Raw genomic sequence first — 10,173 nt, forward strand, 5'->3', positions numbered from 1 at the left:
ATCATATCATCATGCATTTTAAATGAGCCAAGTTAGAAATAGGTAAAAAAAAAAAACTGCTCTTTCAAACAGAGTTAACATTATAAAATTTTAGCAGTTAACAGAAAGAGATTGGGGTATGAACAGTGGCCCTTCTTTCAAAAAGTGGTTGAACCCAAAGAAAAAATACAACATTATTATGACCATCAAATGTACGTTACTGTTTCAGTCATTTTGATAATTCTCAATTAAATATAGTTTCTATTTCAGTTTCAATGAGTTAATTTGGTTTAAGATTTTATACTTTCTAATAGTTTTAATTAGAAATTTTTAATAAAATAAGTCCACAATTTTTTTAAAAGAGGGAAAGATATAATTGAATATGATTTTATACTTAATCCATATATAGTTTTGTGGGATATGATTTGAAAGGTGAAATGCTAATTTTAACTACATTAAAATTAAATGTGCCTGTGATGTTCATTTCAGGATTTATTTGATTTATAGTTGTAATCCTGACCAGTCCATTTCTGGCCCCTAAAATTCCTTTGTGGAAATCAGAGGCATGAGAGGCTAGATATGCACATTTGGTCCTTATGTGTACAGGTGTTAGAAAGCAGAAAGGGCCAAATAAAACTAGAGGCTCCATCATTCAATGTAGTTCCACTATTTTCCAAATGTAATATAGATAGTGGGTTTAGATCCCCCAGTTTTTGATAGAAACTGCCAGTCAAATTCATTTTATTTAACTCCAATGGATCCAAACAAAAGATGTTTGGGGAGCAAATTCAAATCGTGCACTGGCAATTTATGATTCTAACTTAAAGAAAGAGGGTAGTATCTACTTGCTTGGATGCTACTGCTACACTGGATGTTGAGCTCCTGATGGTACAATTTGAGAGGAGAGGGGCAGAGGGCATATTATTCCTCCAAGGTAAATCTCAAGCAGGAAAGACCATACTTAAGTGAGAGAAAAATGCAACAAATGTGATATTAACTTTGAAGACAAAAGAAAATGAATGTGTAAAATTAAGTACTATGTGAGAAGGAGAAAGTTGTGATTTTCAGGTAGTTTTCCTTCTAGAGTACTGTTCTGTTAAATAGCTCTAACACTTTCCCAACATTAATTAAACCTCACAAACCTGTGAGATAGGTAATTACTATAATTAAACTGATATTCCAGGCTGGTAAAATGAGACTTAAAATGTCCAAGGTCAGAGTAAGAATCTATGGCCCAGTTTAGCAGATAAACTACAGATTCTTACATTGGGTTACTCTTTTAGAAAGGGTCCTTTCTCTCTCTTTTTCCTCTTTCTCTCTCTATGTTTAGATTAAGATATGATGATAGGATAAATAAACTTGAACATTGAGAAGTTACACTGCAAATTGAATAGGGAAGCTTGAGGACAATATAGAACAATAGCTGAATGAACAATCCAGAGTCCATAAATAACATATATAATATGCAAACTCCATTTCAATTAACTGTATTTATTTTAAAATTCTTGATTTGAATTGCTGGTTTAGCTAGATGCATCAGGAAATCAAGAAATCAATGCACGTAAAGCATTCTCCATACTACACAACAGCATATAAAAGACTGTCATTAGTTTGGAAAGAGAACACAGTAGACAGACAGAAGGAACTCTTCTTGTTGCTATAACTACGACATAACAAAGGTCAGCACTGGGGGAAGAAAAAAACCTTCCTGGCTAGAACATTAACAACTCAGGGATATTATCTTGAATCCTTCTTCACAACAAAGAAAAAGAGAAATGCTTTCAATTTATTTATTTTTTTGATTAATAAAAGAGTTAATTGAAGATAAACTAATCAATGGAAATGCACATAAAAAAGACAAAAGCTTGAAAACTGATTTTGATTTAAAATAAAATATTGAGACTAATATCCAGGAACCTGCACTTCTGCAAATGGAAATATCTAGGTTACATTCGAAGTCTAAAATCTCAATTTCAGAGAAAAATAATTTTTTTAATGTTTATGAACATTTTGATGAAAAACTTCTTTATAGGATTTAAAAATGGCAAGTTCAAAACTGGTGACTTCAATTATTATTACTTAATAGAAAATGGCTGAAAATATATTCAATTTCATAGTTTTGCAGAGCTGAAACAGTCTGACTTTGAAATCTAGTTTAATGTTTTTAAAAAGTAAATTTTAGAAGTATAAATTTATTAAGAAGTCTTGGAGATTTTTTAAGGTTTTGTTTTGTTTTGTTGGGGGGAGGGGCAAGTTGTATCTGACAATTTGAAGAGACCTGTTTAAAAAACGCCCAATTTCTGCTCAGAAGGTTCATTTTAAACAAAAGGTCCAATTCTTCCCATGGATCTAAGGAGAACATTAGTTACCTGAGTCATTGAGTTTGGAGTTTTGACTGTTAGTTAGGAGGACTGAGAGATGGACACTTATTACTTGATTTCCAGTGTCCTTTAAATCCTTTCAGATAAGACCTGGGTAAAAAGAGAGGAGGCTGAGAACAAGAGCATACCTGCCACATTCACTGCTGCCAGGGGAACATGGGCAGCAGTCACACTCATGCTTGTCAACAAGGCAGTGCCCAATGTTTTCTGGTCAGCTCAGTGTTGCAGATTCTACCACAATATTCCATAATTTGATTATTTATTTCTTAAGGAATACACTCCCCAGAAAAGCACACAGGTAATCCTAGGTCTAAGGCAAATTTTCCTGGGAAAAGTGACCAGGTAAGGGCCCTTGATACAGCTAGGTAAGAGAACAAGAGGTATCTCAAAGGACAACACCAGGCTCTGATTCTAGATACAAGTCTAGCTGTGTTTAGATCTGTTAGTATCTGGAAGTTGCTTATCGTGACATGGTGTTCTGCACCAAAATCAAACTATTATTTCTTTCATGAGTAAAAAAGTCTGAAATGTTATTGCTTGGGTTTCTAACAATTCAATGAACAAACCATACCAACTATTTATGATAAAGTATAAAGAAGAACATAACTAATCAAAATCAAGCCAAGTTCTTTTCCTACAAAAGGATCTTTCTTCCGGAGACTTCCCTTTCAAGGCTAAATAGGCAGTCAGTGTGGTTTTTTTGTATCAGAGTTATAATTTTACAGAAATGAGAAATTATATGCAAGAAGAGATGCCATAAATAAAGAAGAATAGAGCTTACTAAATTTGGTCTTATGAAGAATGATTCTAAAAATTGATGTCCAGGATAGTCCTTGGTATGTCACTATGTAGTGTCCAAAATGTGTGTAAAAATATATGAATGTGTGCTACTTGATTAGCTGATTAGTTGATTTGAATATGGTGCTAACGAGACCAGGGTAATGTGTTTAACCCTGTGAACCCATTATTTTCATTATCCTCGATTGTCACCGTCTTTATCCTTGGCAGTGGCCAGCCATTCCATAAATGCATTCTGTGAATCATTAGAAAAACAAGGTAAGAAAGTAAAGATAGCTAGAAAAACAGCTCAAAGCACGTGACCTACCATGTTGGCTAGTTAATAGTACCAGCTTGAAATATGAAGGTCAGCATTATGTTAATGTTATATCGATATTTAATTAAAAGTGAAAGAAAAATAACAAGTGTGTAGAATACTGATTTTAAGAACTAATTTCATCAAATCCCAGTTGTTGAGCTACCACCAAGAAAACTGCTAAAAATATCCTTAAAGTGTTCAATTAAGGCATTTAAAATATTATTACATTGTGATATTATAATTCATTTGTGCAAAACTCTTTTATGTAAATAACTATACTTAATCTTAGACTATAGTACTTTATTAATTAAATATCCCCCCCTATGGTCATAGTAAGGTGAACCATGTTTTCTGAGAGAAACTGATCTGCTGGAATAAAGCTCTTGGAGAGAGTAATAGAAGAGGAAGGTCAAAAGACGGGGTCATTTGGAGAAGGGCTTTGAACATGGTTACATGAATTTTTATCCTATAGAAAATGGAGAACTGACTTCCACAACTTTCATATATGCCACTTTAATTCAATGTGGCTGGCTTAGAATGTTAGGAACCTCCTGTGCCACAGAGGTTATTTATGAGGTGGGACACAATAGAGTCAAACATGGTCCCGGAAGTCAAGAATCTTAAACTCTGCTAAAGGTGTCAAATAAATAAAAGTTCCAGATAATACTGTAAAGGAGAACTGAAGAAATTACTTTTCCATCTTTTCTTGGTATTTATGGTATTTACCTTCTACAAAGGATGTGATAATTTTGTTATTATAATCAGCTTGAACTGCAGAAGAAAGAGGTAGTCCTTAGGGACCATAAACATGAATTGGGATGTTGGGTTCCAGGATGTTGGGAGAGACAGCTCCAAATACCTTTCCTGGCTCAGATGTTGAATATGTTTCATGACTAATAAAGAATACCCACTTGGTGGATTAGGAATGGATTTGAAAGCACCTGCAGAGAACCTGATGGTGTCTAAGATTATCTCTAATTTATTTCATTTATTTATGGCATTTCCTTTTGTTGTATTACCTCTGCTTTATTCTTTACTAAGTTTTTAAAAATATTCTAATTTTGGCTTAGTTGTCCTACTAGTATTTAAGAAAGCAAAATTTGTTCATAGTTACCAGACTTTCCCTATAGTAATTAAGATACTTTCAGTGTTACTCCCTTAAGGATGGCAATCAGCTGAAAAGCTCCAGGGGGAAGAGAAATCTCGAGGTCAGATTCAGAGTTGTGTGGCCTACTTAATCTCTCCAGCAGGTTATTCTCCTTATAGCATTACTCTGGGTGAGAGACTGCCAGCCATCCTTACAATTTTTTTTTTCTGTATTCCACTGTGGTAGATTTGCATCTAGAGGTGGCTGCTCAGCAAATGTGCATTTAGGGGTGGCATGGGAGAAGCTCTTGACAAGTGCATGGGAGCTGCAGAACTGTGTTCTCTACATTCATTTAATGTCCTATTCATAAGGGGTCTAAAATCATAATTAAATCTAAGTTTCTGGTACCAAGGTCTTTTAAAAGCAATCATGCCGTCTCCATGGCCTTCTACCTGCTTGATATACTTGATGGGAAAGCCCCAATATGGAAGGAAATTGGATATCTGAATTAGAGTTGAGAAGTTTTCTCTCCTGAAATTTCCATCCTACACTGTTATATGAGCAAACAATATACTTCTGTTATTTTTTGCACTGATGCATTTTGGGGTCCATTTGTTACAACAGGATTAGCTACCTTTTTAGAAATTCTGGGATAATGGTGATGATAGGGATCGTGATCATGATGAATATCAGTAGGATTTTAAACATATTTCATAGCAGAATACAACCTTTATGGAGAGTGGGGACACTTTTTGAAGTTGGAAGTTTATTTTCTCATCAAGGTATCAATGAAGACCATATATTCCTCCTTCAAATCACAAAACACACAAAGCAAATACCACTTCCAGAGAGTTGCAAGCTATAGCAGGCATCTCACAGAGAGAACAAACCTTGTTTTACTATTCATGAAACTTAAGGACCCTGAGTGAGAATTCACAAAAATCTATGTGTTCTCAACAGTTGTCATCAAAGCCCAGATACATCATGTTGGAGAAGACAATGGAGGACATGGACTAGTGTGGGTGTTTAAACTTGTATACAAAGTAACAAAAGATGTGAAATAGACCAGAGAAGAGATATTCCCCTTTATCACAGTTGGCTAAAGATATAATAAATCCCCCAGTTAAAAAGCAATGGACCTTGCATGCACAAGGTCCTGGGTTCAATCCCCAGTAAAACACACACCCACACACACATATACACACACGTAAAGCAATGGAGACTATATCACAGCCATGAGTTATACTGTATATTATTTGTTCTATACATTCATTTAATGTCCTATTAATAAGGGGTCTAAAATCATAATTAAATCTAAGGTTCTGGTACCCAAAGAGGATCTATTGATTAATGTTAATCATAAAACTCAGAATAGAGTTTTTAAGCATAAGGTTTACAAAAGAAACAGGATTGGGTACAACATTCAGTTGCACCACATAGTAAATTCATGAGCTAATCTGTGTTGCTTAATTTTTCTGGGTCTCAATTTCATTATTTGTAAAATGGAAGTAATAATTACATCATAGGCATATTATAAAAACAAAAAAGTTCTGCAGATTACTTAATGCAGTGTCTGACATAGATGGGTCATTAATAGTAGCCCTTATTGTCAACTATTAGGAGTGTTTTGTAGCTTTCTTTTATCAGTGCAAAAATAAAATTCTTTGGATGTCCAGTTTATTTTCTCTCATTTGTTTAAGATTTTATTTTGAAACTGAACTCAAAAGAGTTGCAAAAAGGAAAGTATGAGAAAAGGAATTTCCAAGAAGGAAAATTTCCAGAAAGGAATTTGGCATGATACAGCATGATGCCTTTTTTTGATTAAAACAAAACAAACAAAAACTGCTTATTTACACAATTCAAATCTTCTAACATTAGGTTGAGATTTTAAGTATTTGAAAAGATGGTTAAGAATCTAATATCTTTCTGGAATATATTCACTCATTATGAAGGAGCTGCAGGCCTGGGGTTGTGGCTCAGTGGTAGAGTGCTTTCCTCCCACATGTGAAGCACTGGGTTTGATTCTCAGCACCACATAAAAATAAATAAACAAAATAAAGGTATTGTGTCCATCTAAAACTATATATATATATATATATATATATATATATATATATATATTTTTTTTTTTTTTTTTTAAAGAAGTAGCTACAATTTGCTGATAGATTCCCTAAGATGCTCAATTCAAAAACAAACAAAAACACTGAATGGAAAAAATTTATTCCTTGTTGAGCTGGGGATGTGGCTCAAGCGGTAGCGTGCTCACGTGTGGCCCGGGGTTCGATCCTCAGTACCACATACAAACAAAGATGGTGTGTCCACCGAAAACTGAAAAATAAATATTAAAAAATTCTCTCTCTCTCTCTCTTTAAAAACAATTATTCCTAGTTTATATAAGGCTTTCACATAAAATATTTTATTAACTTAAGTAATTATTAAGCATCAAATTATTTTGTCTATAAATGACAACCATTTATAACCAAATTTATTCTATGTCTTTAAAAATGACAAAACATGTATTAATCGACAAAATGTGTATTAATCAACAAATCACAAAACACATCTGAACCCTTTGGCAGTCCTTCCCAATCTTGATATAGCACCTTCAGTACACAACAGTTCCTACCATCTTATTGTAATCTATCCCCCATCAGTGGTGGCATCTTGATATGGTCAAGGTCATTCTTTTGAAAATTGAAATATGAAACAGTTTAAAATGTCTTTCAGCATTTTATTCTTACAAAATATATAACTAATTATGATATTTTTCTTTCTTCTCTGAAACTACACTTCTTGCAGAACTCTAGAATATAGTTTTAATTAAAAAAAACTTTATTCTACTTTATCACCAAGTTAATTTGAAGTTTTTTCTTTCCTACTTTTTAATCATTGATATTTTTCTTTCTTCTCTGAATCTACACTATTGCAGTACTCCAGAATATAGTTTTAATTTAAAAAAAAAACTATTCTAGTTTATAACCAACTTAATTTGAAGCTTTTTCTTTCCTATTTTTTATCATTTGCCATTGTTTTCTTAAATCACTTAAAAGGATTCATAATTCTATAATATACTTCATAACTATTATTGGTAGAGTACACTTCAATAGTAAGATTGTATGTATCCAGGAATATCTCATTTTCTTCAAGGCAGTGGTGAAAAGGTTAATTCACAGCTGCATTTATGAGTGAGTTTTATTTATATTTGACCTGTGGTAAAAAGATTTATCTTTCAGTGATTAAACTATTTTCCCAAGTGACAAGAAGTGAAGTGTTAATCACATACTGATATAAAATAGATTAATTTAGATAGAAAAGTACTTTTTTGTTTTAGTAAAGTTTGGAATTAAAAATAGAGCAGTGAGTTAAAAAATCTGATTTAATCCTTGGAACTACCAGATGGAATAGTAAAAAAGGGATGATAGGAGGGGAGCAAGGGAGAGAGTGAGAAAGGAGAGAGAGAAGAGAGAAATAAGAGGAGAGAGAGAGGGGGGGATTTTGATTGATTTTCAAGCATCTCATCACTAATTTTAACATTTTGGCATAATAATATTTAAAGTGTCTGAACAACCGGAACACTGATCCATTTTCCTTTACTTTAAGATCCAAAATGATACATTTTTTAAAAAAGAGTCTTCCCGGGATCACCGGGAAAATGATTTAGAAGCCTGCGGTAGGGTGCAAACTAAGAGCATTCTTCCAACCCACACGACCTTTTCTCTCTTTCTTGCAAAGCTCTTCTCAGCCCAGCCAGAAAACCCAGACAAGTTTATTTACACACACACCCGCACACGCACACACACACCCCACACGCAGAAAGAGAGAGAGGGAGAGAGAGAGTGGCGGAAACGCCCTCTTTCCATCCCTTCCAAACAATTATCTCTGAGAGCAAAAGAAAATAATCAACAGCCCTGTGTGCTCGGCGGCGGAGCCCGGGAGCCGGGCGCGGGGAGGGAGGGCGATCGGCAGGCGAGCAGGGAAACGTGGCTCCTCTGCCGAGGAGAGGATTTGTGAAAAGGAGCGCTGGCCCGCGTGCGCCTCTTGTTCCCCGTGTAATTTGCAGCCAATCATCAGTAGGTGTCCACGTCCCTGCGTCCTCCTCACCTCGGCGCCAATCGCGCCCCCCCCCCGCGCCCCCGCCCCCAGCCTCCACACCTCCTCCCTCGCCTTTCTCTCCGCTCCCCTCCCCCAGCAACCACACACACGCACACACACAAACAGAGCGAGAGGGGGGAGGGTGAGAAAGAGAGAGAGAGAGGGAGAGAGAGAGAGGAGAGACTCCCCGGCTCCCTCCCTCCCTCGCACACAGCGACTGGAGACGGACGGAGAGCAACGCGCTGGGAGAGGAGAGACCACCGACAACAGCCCCGCGCTCTCACACATACACTCACACTCGGCTCTTTCCTCTCCCCCCACCTCCTCCTCCTTCCACCCCCACCACTAACACCATCTCCTCCTCCTTCTCTCTGCAACAAGAAAAAAAAAGCCATTTACAGGTATTTTTTTTTGATCCGCATATTTATTTACCCCCCTCCCCAACAGTTTGTTTACAAGTATTAAAGTTGTAATTGGGAGCTGCCAAGACACATCTGGATTTGTGTTTCTTTGTGTTAGGGGTGATGTGCAACTAATTAAAGGCAGACTGGCAGCGTCTGCAAATTCTAAGGCTCCCCAAATAAAAAGAGACTGGTAAGTGATTGTTCTTTCTCTTTCTCTGGCTTTTTTCTCTTAAATGTTTGCTGTCCGTTGGGATTGTAAAAGTAGATTATTAATGCTGGACTCCAGCAGTTAAAAACCGTGGCTGTATTAATTTATTAATTAATCTGCACCCGCCCCTCCTCCTGAATGTTAAATATGACCTTTGATCTCTATGTCTCTGGTAGACCAGACATACAATCTTAGGCATGTACAGTCACATTGTTTAAAGGCAAAACAGGATCATGAAGTATGTGTGTCTAATTTAGCTTTGGTATAGAACTATAGTTATTTCTGTGTGTTTTATTTTGTTTTTAAATAAAATGCAAACAATAGCTGTGGCTTAGGTACCTTTTTTCATGCTCCAGAGATGCATTGATTAAACAATAATGACCTGGATACTGGGCACAATCATTTTTTACAGATTCTGGTGGCATTAAACCTTGAGGTGGGAAGGGGGGAGGTGATGGCAATCAGAAAAGCAAGGAGAGCTTCTGTTTGGAAACACCACTCTTGACTCTGAAAAGGGGACACTAAATTATTTCTTTCCTTTTTTTTTCTTTCTTTTTTTGGAACAAGGTCAAAAGATTGAAATGTTGAAAAATTTCCCTCCACTCAGTGTGATGATATCTATTGCATGGTTGGCATAACTAGTTTTTAACTGAGTAGCAGTTATTATGGTCTTGCAGTTACAATGTGATTCGCAGAAACTGAAGCTATATGCATATTCTTGCTGTGTCTTCCCCCACCCCCTTCCAAGCATCAAGAATATTTAGCCAGGAGCATTTTGGGGGCACCCTTTGTATTGCCATCAGACCTCAGAAGGGAGCAGTTTTCCCTAATGTGAAACCACAGAGGAGGTTCCTGAGTGATTAGGGACTTGCTGTGATTGAAAGATGCCTGCTAGCTTCTAATCCAGCCTGGGGTGAGGTTCCTTA

This window comes from Spermophilus citellus (assembly GCF_964194105.1).
Source record: "Spermophilus citellus genome assembly, chromosome: 8".
Taxonomy (NCBI): domain Eukaryota; kingdom Metazoa; phylum Chordata; class Mammalia; order Rodentia; family Sciuridae; genus Spermophilus; species Spermophilus citellus.